This window comes from Carettochelys insculpta, chromosome 6 (genome assembly GCF_033958435.1).
Source record: "Carettochelys insculpta isolate YL-2023 chromosome 6, ASM3395843v1, whole genome shotgun sequence".
Classification (NCBI taxonomy): domain Eukaryota; kingdom Metazoa; phylum Chordata; order Testudines; family Carettochelyidae; genus Carettochelys; species Carettochelys insculpta.
In genome coordinates this window covers 61,226,084-61,248,843 of record NC_134142.1, presented here as the reverse complement: position 1 = coordinate 61,248,843, position 22,760 = coordinate 61,226,084, and positions in this window count along the sequence as shown.

Genomic DNA, 22,760 nt, shown 5'->3' with positions numbered 1-22,760 from the left:
GGATAGGAAGAATTGTGATGCTTTGTAAATTGGTTCATACACTGAACCCAGAAGGACTATTTTAACTGTGGAAAAAACGGCTGACATTTTAGCTCTGGGTTGACTTCTTATTAAGCACTGATTTCACTCCTCAGCTGATCTTTCATGGCAGCTGGCTGAACGCTGACCATTTAAACCTGCTGGTTTGAGCATTGGCCTATTACACCCAGGGTTGTGAGTTCAATCCTTGAGAGGACCATCTAGGGCAAAACAGATTTGTCCTTCAGAAAAAAAAAAGGAGGGAGTAGAATGGTGCTTGGTCCTGCCAACAGGGCAGGGGACAGGACTCAATGACCTTCTGAGGTCCCTTCCAGCTCTGTGTAGTGTGTGTGTTTTCAAGTACTACCAGTCCCACGCATTCCAAAAGCAGGAATTAGATGCTTTAAAACTTGCCTTTTAAAACCTTAGGGGGAAACCACGTGACTCCAGATTGCCTTTGGTCATTTCAGATCCCACATACCACCTTAAAGGCACAAACTAAAAAGCCAGCTTCATCTCTTACTGCTAGGAGGACTCAACTTAGGCTACGTCTACACGTGCAGCCAACATCGAAATAGTCTATTTCGATGAATAACGTCTACACGTCCTCCAGGGCCGGCAACGTCGATGTTCAACTTCGACGTTGCTCAGCCCAACATCGAAATAGGCGCAGCAAGGGAACGTCTACACGTCAAAGTAGCACACATCGAAATAGGGATGCCAGGCACAGCTGCAGACAGGGTCACAGGGCGGACTCAACAGCCAGCCGCTCCCTTAAAGGGCCCCTCCCAGACACAGTTGTACTAAACAACACAAGATACACAGAGCTGACAACTGGTTGCAGACCCTGTGCCTGCAGCATAGATCCCCAGCTGCCGCAGAAGCAGCCAGAAGCCCTGGGCTAACGGCTGCTGCCCATGGTGACCACAGAGCCCCGCAGGGGCTGGAGAGAGAGCATCTCTCAACCCCCCAGCTGATGGCCGCCATGGAGGACCCAGCAATTTCGACGTTGCGGGACGCGGATCGTCTACACGGTCCCTACTTCGACGTTCAACGTCGAAGTAGGGCGCTATTCCTATCTCCTCATGAGGCTAGCGACTTCGACGTCTCGCCGCCTAACGTCGAAGTTGGTGCCGCTACTTCGAAGTAGCGTGCACGTGTAGACGCAGCTTTAGCCTCTCTTATTCCCTGCTTCTACTATTCTGTCCTTCTCTTCTCAGTATTCTACCTCCTTCTTGTCTTCCTCTGCTATTCTATTTCTCTGCACTCCTGGCTCCTCTTACTCTCTAAATTCTCTCATAACCTTCCATTCTCCTACAGATCCTCAACTTCACCTACAGCACCATTATCCCATACCCCACCTTCATTTGCAACTCCTTTAGTCTGCTTCATGTCTCAGATTGCCATCTCCTTGCAATTCCCTAACCACAAAGCCAGAGCAGTGGCCATCTTCCCTTAGGGCTGCCTGACTTTTCTCCTTTTTAAAAACAACGGGAGATGGTGGCCATCTTTACTGGGACAACTTCACTTCCACATGCAAAGGTGAGACGATAACAGTGGCCATCTTGGCTGAGGGCAACCTGTAGCTTCAGGCTCCTTGATAGTCATGGGAAACAGTGGCCACTTTGACTAAGGGCAGTATTTGTGTGCTTGATGGCAGAAATCAGGAGATCATGAGAAACTTTAAAAAATACCCTCCATAACATTCTGAGACTTGCAGGAAAATTTTAGATGTTGCCAGCTCAAGTTTTCCACATGCACAAAAAGCAAAATATTTATTTTTTTCAGGCTAAGAATCTTAATTCAGATTGAGGAAAACAACAAACCAAGTAAATGAAAGTCTCCAGCCTGCATCTGAATTGAAAGAGAAAAATTCTTGCAGTCTGTTCACCAGTAGGAACACTTCTATATATTTAAAGGTGCAGGACACGAAAATCAGAATGACGACTTCTCCTTTTGGTTACCTATCATTGGCTACGTCTACACGTGCACCCTACATCGAAGTAGCTTATTTCGATGTTGCGACATTGAAATAGGCTATTTCGATGAATAACGTCTACACGTCCTCCAGGGCCGGCAACGTCGATGTTCAACTTCGACGTTGCGCGGCCCGACATCGAAATAGGCGCAGCGAGGGAACGTCTACACGTCAAAGTAGCACACATCGAAATAGGGATGCCAGGCACAGCTGCAGACAGGGTCAACGGGCGGACTAGCGCTTCCGGGGCAACAGCTAGCCGCTCCCTTAAAGGGCCCCTCCCACATACACTCAGCCTGCACAGCACGCGGTCTGACGAGCCATATAGGCACACAGACCCCGAGCGCCGCAGTCATGGACCCCCAGCAGCAGCAGCAGCAGCAGCAGCTAGAGGTCCACCCAGCCCTCCCGGCAGGAGCAGGGCTTGCCCTGGCTCTTGTCATGTTGGGGGCAGCTGAGCACCTTCTTGCCCCAGGGGAGGACATGCCCCCAGGGCAGCAGGGCTCAGCCCCTCCCCCTGCAGCACCCCGCTCCACCCCCCGCCTCACACGCCGGCGGCTGTGGAGCTACCCCACCAGCACCGACTGGTGGGAGCGGCTGGTGCTTGGGGAGTGGGACGACGAGCACTGGGTCCACCACTTCAGGATGACCCGACAGACATTCCTGGAGCTGTGCCAGTGGCTCAGCCCCGCACTCAGGCACCGGGACACTGCCATGCGGCATGCCCTCCCTGTGGAGAAACGGGTCGGCATCGCTGTCTGGAAGCTGGCCACTCCGGACAGCTACCGATCTGTGGGGCAGCAGTTTGGCGTCGGAAAGGCCACCGTCGGGGCTGTCTTCATGGAGGTAAGAGAACCCACAGGGGGAGGCCAGGGCAGGCCAGGGGGGCCAGGGCAGAGCAGGGGGGCCAGGGCAGGGCAGGGCAGGGCAGGGGGGGCCAGGGCAGGGCAGGGCAGGGTAGGGGAGCCAGGGAAGGGCAGGGCAGGGCAGGGCAGAGCAGGGCAGGGGGGCCAGGGCAGGGCAGGGCAGGGTAGGGGAGCCAGGGCAGGGCAGGGCAGAGCAGGGCAGGGGAGCCAGGGCAGGGCAGGGCAGGGCAGAGCAGGGCAGGGGGGCCAGGGCAGGGCAGGGCAGGGTAGGGGAGCCAGGGCAGGGCAGGGCAGGGCAGGGGGGCCAGGGCAGGGCAGGGCAGGGCAGAGCAGGGCAGAGCAGGGCAGGGGGGCCAGGGCAGGGGAGCCAGGGCAGGGGGGCCAGGGCAGGGCAGGGTAGGGGAGCCAGGGCAGAGCAGGGCAGGGGGGCCAGGGCAAGGCAGGGCAGGGTAGGGGAGCCAGGGCAGGGCAGGGCAGGGCAGGGCAGAGCAGGGCAGGGGGGCCAGGGCAGGGCAGGGCAGGGCAGGGCAGGGCAGCGGGGCCAGGGCAGGGGAGCCAGGGCAGGGGGGCCAGGGCAGGGCAGGGGAGGGGAGCCAGGGCAGGGCAGGGCAGGGCAGAGCAGGGCAGGGGGGCCAGGGCAGGGCAGGGCAGGGCCATGCACACCCTGCCCACCACTCATTGGGGCTGTCCCATGTGCTTTCTCTGCAGGTCGTGCGTGCCATCAACTCCATGCTCCTGCACAGGCTCGTGAGGCTGGGGGACCCACGTGCCACTGTCGCCGCCTTTGCCACCCTGGGCTTCCCCTACTGCTTCGGGGCTCTGGATGGGACTCACATCCCCATCCGCGCCCCAGACCACAGTGGAGGCCGATACCTCAACCGGAAGGGCTACCATTCAGTCGTCCTGCAGGCCTTGGTGGACAGCCAGGGACGGTTCCAGGACATTTATGTGGGCTGGCCTGGCAGCACCCACGACGCCCGGGTGTTCCGCTACTTGGGCCTGTGCCGCCGGCTGGAGGCGGGGACCTACATCCCCCAGCGGGAGATCCCTCTGGGGGACACCACCATGCCCTTCTGCATCATCGCGGATGCAGCCTACGCCCTCCGGCCGTGGCTCATGCGCCCCTACACGGGCCACCTCTCCGCCAGCCAGGAGTGCTTCAACGAGCGCCTGAACCGTGCGCGCCAGGTGGTGGAGCGCTCATTTGGCCGCCTCAAGGGACGATGGCGATGTCTCCTCACCCGCCTGGATGCCAGCCCCAACAACATCCCCCAGATTGTGGGTGCCTGCTGCGCCCTGCACAACCTCGTGAAGAGCAAGGGGGAGAGCTTTCTTCAGGGCTGGGCCGCCGAGGCCGGCAGGGCACACCTCCAGCCACCTGCTGCCCCCAGTCGGCAGGTGGACCCAGAGGGGACCCGGGTCCGGGAGGCCCTGCGGGCCCACTTCGACGACCAGGCCGCTGGGTGAACTGTGCCCAGGCCCCCTACTGCCCGCCCCTTCCTCCCCCACACTCCTGCCCCAACGCCCACACCATGGAGCACCCCACCGCCCCCCCCCACACTTGTCCAGGAGAAATGACAGCACGAACTTGTGGGTGAACGTAAATGTTTTTTTTGTCCTCACGAATTTTTTTTTTTTTATATAAAAAAATATATATATGTGAAACAGAAACCAAAAAGGAGGGACAAACATTCAACAAAACCAAGATGGGCACAAATAAAACTATGTACAACAATAAAAATGAAAGCACTGTGCGCCATCAAAAGAAAAACAAAAAGCAGGGAGGAGAACGGGGAGAACTATGTACAGGGGGGGACGGGGCAAACAGGGGAAACACCCACACCACCCACCCAGTCCCCAAAGTCTGTCCAACAAGGGGGGGGGCCACGTCCCGGGCCCCTCGCCCCTACAGCCCAGCAGTGGGCGTGGCCGGCTGGGAGCTCCGGCGGGCCTGCAGTCTGGTGCGCGGCTGGGTGGGAGCAGGCTCCACCGGAAGGTAGCGGCGCCGGCGAGTTGCGGGTGGCTCCAGGGGTCCCTCGGCGCGGTGGCCCTCGCGGGGAGGTGGTGGGGCGACGGCGGACGGCCCAGCGACGGCTGGAGCAGCCGGTGGTGGGGCTGCAGGAGTGGGCATGGCGGGCGGTGGTGCGGCCGGCGCGGCATGGGGGGCTAGGGAATCAATCAGCCGATTGATGGTATCCAGAAAGGCCCCCCATGCCTCTCTGCGCCAGGCCAGCGCCTGCTCCTGCAGCCGGAGGTGCTGCTCCGAGACCTCCAGCTGCCGGCGGAGGATGGCCAGCAGCTGGGGGTCTGTGGCCGCCGCCGGTAGCAGGCGCGGGGTCCGCCGTCTGGCCCTCCGCGGGGCCGGTGGTTCCTCGGCCGAGGGGCTGCCCTGGAGCGAGGGTCCCGGAGGGGTCTCCGGGATGACCGATGCCTCGCCGGCGCTCTCTTCCGGTCCTTCAGATGGTGCAGGTGCAGGTGCAGGACACAGGAGAGGAGGGGGGAAAGAAGAATGGAGACAGGCGTTAGTGTGGGCCCCGAGCCGTGGCCTTTGTCCCTCCCGCCCTGTGCTGCAGGTTCCCCATCCCCGTCCCCGGGAGATGCTGCTGTGATGGATGGGGTTCAGGGGTCCCCCTGCCCTGCAGCCCGTCCCCTGGTGGGAGCGACTCTCACTTCACCCCGCAGGGTCTGAGAGCAGGAGACGTTTCTTAGGCCACAGATGGCCAGTTTCTGGCAGGAGTGACAGCACCAGCTGTCGGAAGAGACAGTCCTTCCAACCCGTCGTGGGGAGAAGACCCCAAGGGGGGCCCCTCTGGGATGCAGCTTTCCCCCTCCTCTGGCTGGCTGCCTACCAGCTCTCCCTTCCCCTAGCCTCTACCTGTGCCCTCCCCCCTCGCCCCCCAATTCCAAGCCAGCTCGGCTCCTCCCTCCTGTTTGTTCAGGGCAGAGGTGTCACCTGCCAGCTGTAGCGCCAGGATCCTCCTTTGGCCCTGGGAGCTCCTCGGCTCGGGTGGCTCATATGTAGCCTGAGTCTCCCTTTGGCACTCCCCCCACTCCATCGCATGCTGCTGCTGCGGGGTGTCCCACCCCCTCCGCCCAGGGGCCCCTCGAGGTTCCGCTCCCCCCTGGCCCAGGGATGGGGCATGGCACTGTCATGCAGGGTGGCGGGGGGCAGGGGCTGATGGCTGCAGTGCTGTGAGGGCCATGGCCCTGGTGTCCTTGGGGCCATGGCCATGTGAGCGTGTGGGGGGCCCTGGACACATCTCTGTTCCCCCCGCCCCTCAAGCCCCGGGGTGTCCACCAGAGAGGGTTACCTACCTGTGGGTCCGCTCCCACAGTCCGGAGATCCCCGGGGGTCGGAGGCCCTGCTGCTGCTCTGGGATGGCAGGAGGAGGATCTGCAGGCTGGAATCGGTGGAGGAGGAGCCCCCCTCCTCCTTCTCCTCCTCCTCCTGCCGCGATGTCCCGGGGATGGCCTCCGGGGGGGGCCCCCGGGGTGCGGGGCTTACCTCCGGGACGGAGACCAGCTGCAGGGCCTGCTCGGGCTCGTCAGCCGAGGTGTCAAGGATGGCCGGAGGGGAGGAGGTGTGCCGGGAGCCCAGGATGTCCCTGAGCTCCCTGTAAAAGGGGCAAGTGACGGGGGCGGCCCCAGATCGGCTGGCCGCATTCCGGGCCCGGGCGTAACCCTGCCGCAGCTCCTTGACCTTACTCCGGACATGGTCCGGAGTGCGGGCAGGGTGACCCCGGGCAGCCAGGCCGTCGGCCAGCCGAGCGAACGCATCCGCGTTCCGCCTCTTGCTCCCCATTACCTGGAGCACCTCCTCCTCGCTCCAGAGCCCCAGCAGGTCCCGCATCTCGGCCTCCGTCCAAGAGGGGCCCCGCTGCCGCTTCCCAGACTGCGTGGCCCTCTGGCTGCCCTGGCTGCTGTGGCTCCTCTTGGGGGGCGTCCCCTGGGGGCGCTGGGGGGGCTGCTGGGCAGCCATGGCTGCTGTCAGGGGCTGAGGGCTGTGCAGGCTTGCCGCCGCGTGTGCAGGCAGGAGCCTGCACGTTGCCTCAGCCTCCTGCAGTCAGGGCGGGGGAGGGGACCTTTAAGGGGCCACTCCACGCGGCCACCAGTGAGCTGCGGGGCTGGAGAGAGCGTCTCTCAACCCCCCAGCTGATGGCCGCCATGGAGGACCCGTCAATTTCGACGTTGCGGGACGTGGATCGTCTACACTGTCCCGACTTCGACGTTGAACGTCGAAGTAGGGCGCTATTCCTATCTCCTCATGAGGTTAGCGACTTCGACGTCTCGCCGCCTAACGTCGAAGTTAACTTCGAAATAGCGCCCGACGCGTGTAGACGTGACGGGCGCTATTTCGAAGTTAGTGCCGCTACTTCGAAGTAGCGTGCACGTGTAGACGCAGCTATTGTCATATACATCACACCAGACTTGCCTGTACTCAAACCCTTTAACTCGTTAGTGTGGATGCAGTTATTTCTGTATAAAGGTGCCTTTACTGATGCACTTATACCCATGTGGGAAGGTAATAACTAGAGATGTGCAGGAACTGGAATTTCCATCAAGTCTCTATTCCAAGCTGGGAGCCTGGAAGCTGGACAGGCTGGCTTCCCATCTGGTGGTCAGCCTGGTAGCCTGATATCCTGATTGCCATTGAAACTTTTGAAGAACTGTCACATTTCTGCAGATACTTTTGATTGAATCAACAATTTCCAACAGCAATCTGTTCCGCAGAACATTTTCAACTGGCTTCAATAATAACAACCTTTAAACTGACACCATTACATTCACCCTTGCAGTTACACTGATATAACTATTTCAGTAGAAAAATCACAGCCCCCCAATGAAAATAAATGAACTAGTACAAAACCTGTGTGCAGATAAGGCTTCAGTCCCAGCTTATCTTCATCTTGGTAAGCAGAGCCAGTATCCATCCATAGCACAATAATAAAAGTATAATCTTATACTCAGTTATTTCTGGATAAATCATGACACAATGTAAAATTAGAAACTTAAAATGTCAGCATTTACTATGCGCTTAGATCTCAGTTACTGACAGAACCTCTATTTCTGACAGAAATGGAATCAGAACTAAACCATGAAAATCTGAACACTCAGAAACTTTGGGGAGATGAGGAGTATGGAGGTAGTGCTGAACCTGGATCTGAATTTCTCCATTAGGGCTTCTCTCTGTGATGGGCTAATCCTGAACCCTATATCCTAACACTCTTCGATTCTTGTGGTGCAGAGACCTTATCCAGATTCATATCTTGCAGCTTATGCCTATGGGCAATAAACTAGAGAACTCATGGCTATTCCAGCCTTCACCTCTTCCAGCAGGGATCAATGTAAGGAACATGGGAACTGTACAGTAAGAGATCCCTCACAATTGCTAGAGTCAACAACAATGTGTTTGTATATAAACTGCATTCACACCACACCTCAGGAAGCAGTACAATCCATCCTCATTGAATTAATGGCGTGTGTCAGCTCTATCCACTTCCAGCAGGAGTCACTAAAGGGAATATCGTAGGAGCACAATTAATGTGGAATCACAGAATCATATAATCATAGAACGCTGGAACCGGAAGGGGCCTTGAGAGGTCATTGAGTCCAGTTCCCTGCCCTCTTGGCAGGACCAAACACCACCTAGATCATCCCTGATAGGGGTCTACTAACCTGCTCTTAAATATCTCCAGCAATGGAGATTCCACAAACTCCCTAGGTAACTAGCACCCTAGCGTCCTAGGAAGCTCATGGTGTTCCGGTCCGAACCTAGTATATGAGTTTTGGCTGTGGGGGAGGTTGTGACTATTCTAGCCTCTGTCCTGGAAGGGTGTGTATTAAGCTACAACCACAGGAGTCACTGCCCTTCTCCCGGTAGGGATCACTGTCCAGAGAGTAGGGCATCCCAGGCTTCTGCCAGTCCTGACCTCTATCTCTTTGCTGGGAATGGTATAGAAGCCTCAGAAATCCGCGAACTGTGGAAACTTAAAAGGGCACTGTGGGGCGTTGAGCAGTTTTCTTTATGGTAATTTTCCCCAGTGAAAACTGGAACACAGCGTAATTTATGTGTGTGTGTGAAAGGGTTGTGAGAACTCCTTTATCTGTAAAGTGGAACATGGCAGCCCCACTGAGAGGAATATATTGCTGTCATTCCTGGTCTTCTTATACTGGCACCTGGTCTGTGGTAAATCTTCTTTGTGGGGCCATTATCTTTGAGTTCCTGAAATCGTTTGTTTGATTGAACAGCAGCAGAGGCATTTTGTCATCCTCACCAACTGCCAACAACAATAAAGTGTAAACAAATACCATTCCTGTAAATCAGCCTTTAATTAGTTTACTGGAAAGAGCTGAGCGAGATGTATCCTAGAAACAAGATTTAAAAGGCGGCTTCTATCGCACAGTGGCTCAACCAAGACCGGGTTTTATAAATGGAGTGATGAGCACATTGGGAAGATGGATGGAGGGTTTGCTTAGTGAACAGCCTGCATTGTACCTAGGGCTTGATCCTATAGCCACTGAAGCCAATGGAAATCTTTCTGTGGATTTGAATGGGCAGTACATCAGGCCCTTTGCACTTGAAGTGAAACCTTCCAATATTTCTCCCCGTTTGCGTCAAATACAAAGCTAACTATAGTTCATACAGATCAAAATGGGGCAGGGCGAATCTCCTGCCCAGAGCTTGTCAGTTCAAAGTCCCCTGCCGGATGTGAAGCAATGTGCTTGCTGTGGGGAAGATAGGGAACACAGCTAAGCAGCCACGTCAGGTTCTTCAGGAAGCAAATTTCTGCATCTCTTCCAGTCTGACCATTTCAGCTCAGAAACCAGGAGCAAATCAATGCCACATTATAGTTATTTAAACTTCTTTTTAGCAAGAACCCCCTTTAAATGGAGCCAAAAGCCTAACACAAGGAGATCAAAGCTTTCTGCAGTGTTGTTTCGTGAAGTGGACTTGTAACTTGAGTCCACCAACCTGATTCCAGTGACTTTACTAATTACTGTTATTATTTATTTGATAAATATTTTAGTTCACCCTTTAAAAGACCTTGTCCTACAGTTTTTCTAGTTCAGAAAGAGGACTTAATAGCTAATGCTCCTGGCCTAGATTCTCAGATGGAGTATATGGCATTAAAAATGGGCAGGAATTGCATTTTTTTGTTGTTTTGCTGGGACTCTGTGGTTTCGAATTTTTTCCCATTCTTAAATGGAACAAAACTATCGCCCTAGGACATTTCCTGTGATACAAAATTTTAGGAAAAAAATATTTTGGGTCAATGACTGTGTTTTGCTCTAATACAATTGAGATGTTTTATTTCAATTTCAACTTCTTCTCTTACATCATAAAAAGGGAGCTTAACTGGAAACAAGACTTATTTTGAAGCAGAAAATTGATTAGATACATGTGAAAAAGATTGAAACAGAATATTTTGACCATATAGAAATGGTTCTTTTCCAATTGTTCTTTCTAAATAAACAGTTGTTGAAATCCATGCATTTTTGCAGTAGGTTCCACTTTTGAAAAACTGGCATTTCCCCTAAGAAAAATATTCTGTTGCAAAATTTCTGGTTAGCTCTTATGGGCCTAACTCGATGGACTTTAATGGGTAGCGATTTATATCAGCCAAGAAGCTGACCCATGTCTGGATGCCTGGAGAACTGGAGTTTATGCCAGTTAGGATTTCAGATGTGCTGCATGGCTCTGGGCATGTCACTATGGCTAGATTTACACTAGAGACCTGTGGAGCATCCACATTACAAATGCGTCCTGTCGACAGCATTCTGTCACTCCCCTGTGAGGCAGACTGGCTTTCTCAACAGATCTCTGTCAACAGAAAGCCAATGTGGACATTCTGGGGGAGGGGGCCTTCTGACAATGAAAAAGTCCTCCATGGCACCGACCAGCTGCCCCTGGGGAGTCCCCTGTCCACAGCAATCACAGCTCTATGCTCCCTGCCCCCGGCCATTCTTAAAGCCACAGGGAGCCCCAGAAATCCTGTGGCAGGAAGCTGAGAGCAGGGAAGCAGCCCAGCAGCGCACTGTCTGGTCCACGCCTCAGAGCCACTCTGTGCTGCCTATTGCAGCAACATGGCAGCAAGCCAGCCAGCAACTGCCTGGGGCCCTCTGAGGAGCAGCCTGAGGGGTCCCAGGAGCCCCAGGGCATGAAGTGGCAGGCCCCCTCCTGGCCCAGGCCTGAGATCCAGGACCTCCTCCTACCAAGCAACACACCTTCCTCAGCCCTTCAGCCAAGAGGTGACCCAGCTGGCCACCGCCCTGGCAGCAAGGGGTCACCCCACTCAAAGCATGGAACAGGTGTGGGCCAAAGTAAAAAACTCAGGCAGGGGCATATCTGGGTCCATGAGGCATGGCGGAGGTCAGGGCAGGGCAGGACAGGTCACCTGCCCCAATCGCCAGGAGCTCCACTGCATCCTGGGAGGTGATGACACCTCGCCCCCATCATCTTCCCTGCACATGGAGGAGGCCCCTTCCTACAGCCAGAGCCCAAGGAGGAGGAGGAGGAGGATGAGGCGCACACTGGGACCCAATCCCCCACTGGAGCTGGAGGTGGACATGGGGTCCGAAGCCAGTGGCAGCACACTGGCCATCGTCCTGGACTAGGGGCCCCTCCAGCCATATTACCTCTAGAGCATCTCCAGACCTGTTCAAGGGTCCCTCTGGAAAATACCCCACACGTCACACATCCTAGGCATGGGAGGTGGGCACAGATGGGGCATGCTGCGAGCTTGGCCAGGCTGGCTCAGGCGGACCTCTTGCTGCAGGCATGGCATGTGCAACCATATGTGAGGCAGCTTCTACCACCCAGACCCAGCAGGCAGCCCCCAGGCATGGACACCAGCCTGCTGCCAGCCTCACTGGAGGCTGGATGAGCCACAGTCCCCAGGGAGCGGGAGAGCCTGCCAGCCCCCGCCTTGGCTGGAGGTGGGCTAGCCACATGGGTGCCAGCCTGACCTCAGACACATCATCAAGGACTGCAGCTCCCAGCACACAGGCATGTCAAGCTGTGCCTGGCTCACTGTCCACCCATGTGGGGACCTCTCTATGGCTGGACATCTCCCTTGACTGCTGGCTCCTTGAGCGGGGGTGGAGGGTGGGAGCCTGTAGTCATTAGCCCTGTCCCTGAGGCACCTTGGAGCCCCTGTGTGGCAGGGCCTGTTGTGCAGGCCACACACACACCAGTGCTCCTGGGACATCCCTATCCCATGTCCCAGGTGTAGGTTCCTGCTCATGGTCGGGAGCAGGGCCTACGGGGATGTGTTGCATGAATGACTCATAGTCTCTCCTCCTTGTCTTCCTTACAGCTGGACCCACAGCGACCGAGAGCCAAGCCAGCCCCACCTCCCCACCAGGGCCATCCAGCCCTGAGACCGGTCCGGAGCAAGTTGGCACCCTCCACCTCCACTGTCACAAGGGCGGGCCCATGGCCAGAGAGGATGTCGCTGAGCCTACAAGGCCCTCCAGAGCTCCCACACTGCCACTCTCTGGGGGATGACTGACCTCCTCAAGTGGCAGCTGTGCAACAACTGGAAGTGGTGGGTGTGGGACCGGGCGTGGCTGGTATGGGCCTGGAACCAACTGACATCCCACTTTGATGGCTGCTACCACCCTCTGGTGGGGCCTGTTGGCACAGCTACCTGCGACTGCCTCCCCGGCTCCCTGTCACTGCCCCTGCTCTCCCCACCTCTGCTCTGCCAACACTGTCACTCCCTGTGCCCCGTCCCCCCTGCCCCTGCCCCTGCTCCTGCTCCTGCCATCCCACCCCTGTCCCCACGGCCCTGCTTCTGCTAGCCATCCCACAGGGCTTCCTGGACCTGCTCCAGTAGGTGATGGCCAGGGCCACCTGCCCTGCTCCCCAGGACCCCCAGCTTCCCCTGCCGATCCCAATCCCGATCCAGCCCCAATACCTCCCCATTCTCCCCATTCTCCCAACCCCAACCCAGTCCTGAGAGGGACCTTAGACCTTTTAATCACATCATTTATTTTTTATATTTAAATAGTTAGAGCTGAAGGAGGGGACGTCTTTGCCCACAAAAGCGTATGCTTCAAAAAAATTGTTAGGCTATAAGGCGCCACAGGACTTCTCTTTTTTAATTTTTTTTTTTTTTGCAGATACAGACTGACACAGCTACCCCTCTGATACTTATTATTTATTTTGAACATATTTCTCTATGCTGAAGTAAACACATTATTTGCATGTCCCCCCCGACCCCCGTGTCCGTGTTTATTGGGGACAGGTCAGGGACGAGTTGGGGAGTGGTGAGGGGGGTGAGGATGGGGTAGGACTGTGGGCCTGAGGAAGTTCCTGGGGGAGGGTTACTGGTGTCCTTGGGAGAAGCTGTCCCTTAGGGTTTCATGAATCTTCACCTTGCCCTGGTGTACCTGTCAGATGAGAGCTGTGCCCAGCTGCTTGTAGCCATTGTCGTCTGGCACCTCCCTTTTCCTGTCAACAATGTTGTGGAGGGCACAACACACTGCCACAACTTGGAAGACATTGTGATCCCAAATGTCCAAATAGGTGACCAGGCATCTAAAGAGTGCCTTGAGGCTGACGAAGGCGCACGTGGCCAGAACCCATGTCCGGCTGAGGTGGTCATTAAAGAGTTCCTGGCTTGGGTCCATCTGTCTGGTGTAGGGCTTCTTAAGTCAGGTCACGAGGGGGTAGGTGGCATCCCCCATGATGCTCATTGGCAGGTACACATCCACAACCACCAGCTCCCAGTGGGGGGACAAAGGTGCCCGCCTCCATCCTCTGGCAGAGGCTGGTGTTGTGGAACAACCACACATCATGTGCCTGGCCCGACCATCTGATGTACAGGTTGATGAACTGTCCATAGTGATTGATCAGGGCCTGCAGCACCATAGAGAAGTATCTCTTGTGGTTGATATATTTGGCTGTCCTGTGGTCTGGGGCATGGATGGGCATGTGGGTCCCATCAATGGCCCTGAAACAGCTGGGGAACCCAGGGCAGCGAATCCGGCCACGACCGGCTCTCTATCTGCCAGATGGATGACCCTACACAGCAGGAGTGTGTTGATGGCCATCACAACATGCAAAGGGAGGAGATCAAACACACATGTCAGGGACTGAGGCCCTGGGCCTGGAACTGAGAGGGTTCCCCATACCCCTCCCATCCCCTTCCAGTCCCCCAAGGATGAGGCTTTTCCCTAACAACCCTTGCAGCTCCAACTCTGCTTCATGAGGGTCCCCCTTGTGCGGGACCCACTCCATGCAGGGCCCACAGCCCAGGAGTGGCTTAGTTGCACGAAGACGGCCCCAACAGTGGACTTCCCCATGCTGAACTGGTTTCTGACAGAGCGGTAGCAGTCGGGGTGGTGAGCTTCCAGAGGGTGACAGTGATCCACTTCTCCAGGTGGGTGGAGGGCCACAGGCAGGTGTCCTGTCTTCAGAGGGTGGGGTTAAGCCAGGCATAGAGCTCCAGGATGGTGTTCTTCCACATTTGGACATTCTGAAGCCACTGCTGGTTGTCCCACTGCCCCTTGATGAGCCAGTCCCACCAGTTGGAACTGGTGCTGTGCCTCCAGACCTGCCTGGTCACCCAGCGGGGAGGAGTGAGGGCAGGTGGGCCCAGAAGGCAGCAAGGGCTTGCTCCTCAATGGTGGTGTCCGGGTCATCTTCCCTGGGGAGCAGGAGGAGGATGGCCATGAGGAGGTTCACCAGAAGCTGAAGCATCTCTGAGTGAGACCAGAGCAAGCTTGGGGGCTTCTCTGATACCATGGGTAGCTAGAAAACACAAAGTCTGTCTTAGCAAAAGCGTGAGCACAGCTGTAGCAGCCGTGCTATCTGTCAAGGAGGTAGATAAGCCTCAACATGGTCAGGGAACAAGTATTGAGGGGGGTGGGATGAGGGACATTTAAGGGTGTGCCTCGCCAGAGCTCCTAGAAGGGCTTGCTGGCCATGTAACACCATCTGTGGGGTTCCAGAGGGCCGTTCTGTCAGGCAAGTGGCCAGGCAGCTTGGCTACTCTCTTGACAGAGCAGATCAGAAGAGCGATCCACTTTTGTGTCTGGCCACGACCTGCTGACATTAGTTTTGCTGAAGAATTTTCCAACAGTAACTTCTATCGACAGATCGCTCTAGTGTAGGCATAACCTATGTCTTGGATCTGAACTGTACAGTTAAGACAATTTTTCTGAGCTAATCTATCCTTGCATTTATAATATGCAGAACACTCCGGCGTGTAGGCACTGCTGTAGTATCTAATAACATTTACCTACCACATGGGCTGCGGGTTGCTACAGCACAGGGCAAAACTGAACTCACTGATGTTTGCAAAGCCCTATGGTCCAGATCCTCAAGGCTGTTCAGGACCTAATTCTCTGTTGAAGTTTTCGGGGTTATTCCCAATGGGGGTTCTGCACCTACATACCTTTTGTGACTCCAAAAGCAGAGGGCAGAGAGAAGGAAAGTACAAGTGCCTGCAAAAGTTCCGCAGAAAGAGAGGCTGAGGTTACTTGGCGTAGGCTTCATTTACTGCAGTCTGGTACGCATTATCAAGCAATCTAGATGGTGTTTGGCAATACAGTCGACCTCTCGTGCCTCCGTCCCCTGACCCCCCCATGCACTGAAGTGAGGGAACAACATGGAGCCTTGTGCTGGAAGTGCTGTTTACAAAATACTGCAGTTTCGTTCCAAAATTACACAGCAAGAGGCAGTCAGCAGCTTTAGCGCATGCCAGCGTGAAGTGGACCATTTCAGAGGCTGACTCGCTTTCAGCAGAACAAACAGAGAGGTTAGACCCTTGAGCTTTTATATCCATATCTCTCGCTGTGTAAAATAGCACAGCTGTGCCTGGCCAAGAGCTGAAGGACTGTGCATACTGCAAGTAATTAAACAGGGTTAAGCAGTTGTATCTAAGGCCAAGTCCACATTTGGGGGGGGTGGGGGGATTGATTTAAGAAACACGACGTCAGCTGTGAAAATTGCATAGCTGGAGTCGGCCTGTGACAAAGCGATTTTTGCCGCTGTCCCCACAGCAGGAGGGAAGATCGACCACCAGCGCGTTGATCTTCTGCTAAGTATAGCCACGTCCTCAGAGCTGCTGTTTTCCTGGATCCTATGACAGGGCCAACGTAGCTAGTTTGTCCTGGTTTGGGAGCTTACTGACTGCTCAGCTCTAGTATTCAGAGGTGTTATAGCCAGGATGATCCCATCAAATATCTTACCTCAGCCACCTTGTTGAAGTCTAAGATGGCAGAACTAATAATGAGGTCGTCACTCTAGTGTTTGCTGGCTGTCCTAGAGCCCAGCAATTGTATTGCAGTCTCAGAGGTTCTTGGCCCCTGTGGGATTCCATAACAGAGGTAACACAGCCCAGTCTGATGACTGCTGTGCAGGACCTCACATGCTGTGATGTAATGCACCACTTGAGTGGTTCTCACTTTCACTGGTTTTGATCCAGATTGACACAGTGACGTGCAAGACCAGAAGCAGGTCCATAAAGCAGCTGTGGCTCAGGGAAGGGGGCTGAATGCTGTTGCTCACTAGCTCAACAATTCTGTGATGTATCCTGTCTCAATGTCACAGGCAGGTGCTGTACAGGCCTGGGAACATGTTTGTAGCATGGCCGTCCATTATCTTCTCTGAAGACTACACAGTAAGGGAGGAAAAGAAAGCAGTTTCACAGCTGTCTGCAAAGCAGCACCATAGTCTTCATTTTGATTTGAGCTATGGGTGTACTCACCCCAGGTCTTTATGTTAATTTTCATGTCTTAGTTTTATAGCAAGGAAAAGGAAGCCCCACAATTACATAAGATGCACCGACTAATGATCAAGATTAGCATTTTAGTATAGCGTTTTATTACCATAGCACATGCAGCTGCACACTGAATCAAAGGGCCTGAGTCTCCTTTTGCTTATACCAACTTCATATGGTGACTGCAGTGGAGTTTGTCCTGGTTTCCACCAGTTTACATGAAAGCTTTATCAGGACCAGGGATCCTATTGGTCTACTTCTGCTGTCTGCACTTGTAAAGTTTGACATTGCAAAGCTAGTTTGTCCTGGTTTGGGAGCTTACTGACTGCTCAGCTCTAATATTCAGAGGTGTTATAGCCAGGATGATCCAATCAAACATCTTACCTCAGCCACCTTGTCGAAGTCTAAGATGGCAGAGATAATAATGAGGTCATCACTCTAGTAGTTCTTGGCTGCCCTAGACCGGTGTTACTCCCAGGGAAATCAGGAGTACAAAATTGACCTATTGAGTGCTGGGGTATAGACTGACAGTTTGTAAAATTGACCTTAGATTAAATTCAATTTACTCTTCTAGCATAGCCCAGGCCTCAAAAATCTTGTGCTTTCTTCCCTTCTCACTTATACTGGTCTAACACCACAGCAGCTCCATTACCCTTAATGAAATCACAGGCAGTTCATGAAAATAGCAGAAGGGGAAGAAACAGGCTCCTTTAGTTCAAGCGTCTTCTGTCCCATCTCACAATATAGTGCATGTCATTTGGCTTGGAGCATGGGCTGAGTTTCCTGAAATTCCTTCTTGCCATAATAGCAGAAGGAAATTTGTTGCAGTAGCTTTCTGTGGAAGCCTAAAAGTTTGCCAGGGAACAGAGAATTTTTGTTACCCGAGGCTACTCCCCCTACAAACCTAGGGTTTCTCTGAGGCTGCTGTGAGCATGCTGTGTTCCAGCAGCCTGTTTGTCGTTGGTGGTCCAGTTTTCAAACCTGGATGCCTAAATGGACAATGAATTGCCTATATCGGGTTGTTGTGTGCTCATTGCAATACCTGAGGGTACTTCTATACAGTAGTAACACTACTATGCCAGCAAATCTCAGAGCTCAGGGCAAGTGACCCAGGCCATGTAGATTTACAAGCTCATGCTGAAGTCCAGGCTGAGACTCCACCCGTGTTCCCTTTAAGCCAAGCACTTGGGTGGCCACCCAGGAGAGATTCAGGTGCTGCTCAGCTGATTAGCAGAGTGCCAAAAGCCACCCCCAGAGGGCAGCATGTGTTTCTCTTGGTGGTGCACATCCACCTATGTGTTAGTGCACATAACAAAATTTATTCTACCCATAGATGGGAAAAAAATTCGTGGAAACACTGGACCCCAGACCCCTCTGGATCTCAGAGCCCAGGCTAGCAGCCCAAAACCAGCAGTCCTGAGTCAGTTGACCCTGATGCTGCTGGGAGCCTTTTTTTGTTTTTAGAAATCGCTTACATGTCAATGTAGGTGCCTATCTTTAGGAAACCAGTGTTTGTTGATAATTAAATTCCCTGTCAGTGCTTTGCTGTTGACAATGTCATTTTGCGCCAGAGAAGGAAAAAACAAGTTTGGTTCTCTCTCTTTTTTTTTTTTTTTCCTGCTTTCAAACATTGAAAATACCAAACTGGAAAAGAACTCAAAACTGACTTGTTTTTATTTTTGGTTGTGCTTTTTTTTGTGGATGAAACAGACATTTTATGAAAGAAGTAACTTTCCCTTTACAATGCTAATTTAAAAAGGGCGGCACGAGTTTTCATCAAAACATTTTTGGACACAGTTTAACCAGTCTTGTGCAGAGCCCTCTCTGGGGCCAAATCCACAAAAGAACCAGGATTACTATGGGTACAAAGCATATTTTTGGTCAGATACACCTCATATTCTGGACAATTAGAGATAATTATCCTGTAGTTAAAGCTTCTTTTGAAACTGAAAGATTAAAAACACTTCTTTTTTCCAAGGAAATGTCTATTGTGGTTCTCATCGCCAATGCATCAGAAAAAGCGTAGAAACTGAAGGCATTATGGGCACAGTAGGCTACAGACAATAAAAGCCGAGTTGACAATTAAAAATTTGGCTGTTTCTTAAAACATAGTGGGTGTCTGTGCACAGCTGTCTTCACAAGCCATCACAGGTACCTTCTCCACAGAGAAGATCAAGACAGTGCTCTAAAGCAGTAAAGAGGCACAAAACTGGGGCTATTAATACATGCAAGACTTAATTCCAGGTCAGTAGTGAGTCCAAGCCATTTGATGGTTAAGTGGCCTGTGGAAATGAGTTGATGGCATCAGTCCAGCTTCTAATGGACATGTGTCCTTATCGCAAAGCTACTGTAACAGATGGCACTTTTGACCCCCTTGCTGTCACACTCAGCACAGAAGACAATGAATTAATGAGCACAGAGATGCTCTCACTCTTGAAGAGGGTCACTGCAAAGAGGAATTTTCACTAGACAGTGAAACAAACCAACAAAAATGTTGGTTTCTTTCAGTGCAAAAACTGGCTCAACATTTGTTTTCCATTTTTTTTTCTCCAGGCGCAGAGAGGATTGGTTCACAAAACTTTCTCATACTAAGCCTCCTCCCCCCATGCTGGAACTATCTAGCGACTAGCTTGTTCTACTGCAAATCTCAGAGCCGTCTAGTCTGCACAAATCCCCAAGGAGCCCTTGTGACACTGGGCCCCAGTCAGGGATTCCTTGGGACAATCCACTGAACTGGAGACCCAGGAGATGACACTAACCCAAATACTACTTCATCCAGGGCTTCACTGTATTTAAATGACAAGGGTTGTCTGTGAAGTATCTTCAGGCAATTTGACGTTTTCAGTGATTTTTTTATTAAGTCAGAATGATCATTGTCTTTTCGTTTCAGTTCAATTAGAAAATGTTGGTTTTGTTTTGAAGAAAAAAGCTGGCTTTGGGTTCCCCCCACACCTGTGGTTGGTTGCCTGTCCCCTTGTCACCCAACGTGATTTTTTTTTTTTTCATTCTCTTTGAAAAGCCATTTTTCCATCAAAAACTATTTTTGATCAGTCTCCTTTTAACAGCTCCTCCCCTTTTAAATAGGCCTGGAGAAATGCACCGCATAGTTCAGTCTCATAGGTGCCCAAACTAGTGAGGGCTCTGAGTGATCTGGGTCAAAGTCTCTCAACACAGCCAAAGCAGCGAAGACCTGATACTTCTAGTATTTTGTATGCAAATACAGCAAGCAGGAGAAAAAAAAAAACTTCACTGGCTTTATACATCCTAAAACACAGTAAACATCTCTCTCTCTCTCTCTCTCTCTCTCTCTCACACACACACACACACTTGCTTGGCAGGTGGACTTTAAGGCTACGTCTACACGTGCACCCAACTTCGAAATAGCTTATTTCGATGTTGCGACATCGAAATAGGCTATTTCGATGAATAACGTCTACACGTCCTCCAGGGCTGGCAACGTCGATGTTCAACTTCGACGTTGCTCAGCCCAACATCGAAATAGGCACAGCGAGGGAACGTCTACACGCCAAAGTAGCACACATCGAAATAAGGGAGCCAGGCACAGCTGCAGACAGGGTCACGGGGCGGACTCAACAGCAAGTCGCTCCCTTAAAGGGCCCCTCCCAGACACACTTTCATTAAACAGTGCAAGATACACAGAGCCAACAACTAGTTGCAGACCCTGTATATGCAGCACGGACCCCCAGCTGCAGCAGCAGCAGCCAGAAGCCCTGGGCTAAGGGCTGCTGCCCACGGTGACCACAGAGCCCCGCAAGGGCTGGAGAGAGAGTATCTCTCAACCCCCCAGCTGATGGCCGCCATGGAGGACCCCGCTATTTCGATGTTGCGGGACGCGGATCGTCTACACGTCCCTACTTCGATGTTGAACGTCGAAGTAGGGCGCTATTCCCATCCCCTCATGGGGTTAGCGACTTCGACGTCTCGCCGCCTAACGTCGATTTCAACTTCGAAATAGCGCCCAACACGTGTAGACGTGACGGGCGCTATTTCGAAGTTACTGCCGCTACTTCGAAGTAGCGTGCACGTGTAGACGCAGCTTAAGACAGATTGGGCCGTTTTCTGCTGTCAGTTACTCCGAATTTTCCTCAGTATCAATCAGTGCAGTTATTCTGCTTGACACCAGGGCAAATGGCTCTAGAATCTGAACCAGTGTTACAGTAGTGCTAAGGGGAGGGCTAGCTCAGTGTTGTGAGTTCAATCCTTAAGCAAGTCATTTGGGAGTGTGGGGCAAACAGGTGAAAGGCGAAAACAAAGAATCTGGGAGGATAGGTTCTGATATTGTGCAGAGGACTGGACTTGAAGGTCCCTTCCAGCTTTATGAGATTGGCATATCTCCATATTGCAACCAGCCGTCAACATGGGGCAGATCAACTTCCTTCTATCCAAGCTATGCCTGTTCAGTGGATAAACACAACCGCCCCTTTCTAGGGCTTTGAATGCCGTGCCCTTCACCTCACTACATTCACTAGAGAAAATATAAGGAGGAAAAGGTTTCCTGGATGGTAAGCGATTCCTGAGTGCTGCGTGCGAAGCTGCTCCTCTTGCTGGTGGAGCACACAGGGTTAAATTGGGGATCATGTTCCTGGAGCCCACTCTGGTTTGCTTTATTTGACTCATCAATCTAACTGAAGCTTTGCCAGCTTCAGATAATGCAGAGATTAACTCGGTCAGCAAGACAAACAGAAGCTTGAATATTCACCTATGTTACCAGCACCACTCTTCCACCAACCAACATTGTGGGGCCAATTATAACAAGGGGACACTAAATCTTACTCTGTGTCTCACTGATTTATCACTGACTTTCCTCTTCAGGATTTTACTGTTGGGAATATTGATCAGCCTGACATTAAACACATAGAAATAAGAGTAAATCATTATCCCGTAAATCATTTGCCAGGACTGAGGGCATGTCTGGCTTTTTGGTTTCTAGCTCTGATTTTATTTTCCATCGAGAGACGAAGGGGGTTGTACACCCTGGATGCATTCAGTAGCAAAGGGGCAAAGCAGCTCCCTGCAAATGACCAAAGATTTTCCTGGTTCTTTTATCTCCATAGTTTCTATTTTTAACTTTAGTCTGAATGAACCTTTCTGCAGTCAACTTTCTCCCGCCATCCAAAAGAGATGTCAGTAAGAGCCTTCCCCTGTTCCCAGCTCTTAGCATGCAACAGCCTTCGTGACAAATGCTTTGACCCCACAATCCCGTCAACCCTCAGTTACTGGAAGAATAATGTGCCCTTTAATTTCTAAGGGGAGGTCTGCACTGGAGCTGGAGGAGTACTTTTCAGCTTGGGTAGACATACCTGTGCTATCTTGCAGTGGCATGACCTATGGGAAGGGCCAGATTTTGCTCAAGTATGTACCCAGATTTTTGGACAGGAATCGGGATAACCCCCTGCTTATGTCATAGCAGTTATGCTTCTATTTTTAGCATACTAGTCTGATCAAAGCTAGTGCGGATAGGCCTGCATGAACTGGAAATTATGGCTACGTCTACACATGCAGCCAACATCGAAATAGTCTATTTCGATGAATAACGTCTACACGTCCTCCAGGGCCGGCAACGTCGATGTTCAACTTCGACGTTGCTCAGCCCAACATCGAAATAGGCGCAGAGAGGGAACGTCTACACGTCAAAGTAGCACACATCGAAATAGGGATGCCAGGCACAGCTGCAGACAGGGTCACAGGGCGGACTCAACAGCAAGCCGCTCCCTTAAAGGGCCCCTCCCAGACACAGTTGCACTAAACAACACAAGATACACAGAGCTGACAACTGGTTGCAGACCCTGTGCCTGCAGCATAGATCCCCAGCTGCCACAGAAGCAGCCAGAAGCCCTGGGCCAAGGGCTGCTGCCCACGGTGACCATAGAGCCCCGCAGGGGCTGGAGAGAGAGCATCTCTCAACCCCCCAGCTGATGGCCGCCATGGAGGACCCAGCAATTTCGACGTTGCGGGACGCGGATCGTCTACACGGTCCCTACTTCGACGTTGAACGTCGAAGTAGGGCGCTATTCCTATCTCCTCATGAGGTTAGCGACTTCGACGTCTCGCCGCCTAACGTCGAAGTTAACTTCGAAATAGCACCCGACGCGTGTAGACGCAACGGGCGCTATTTCGAAGTTGCTGCCGCTACTTCGAAGTAGCGTG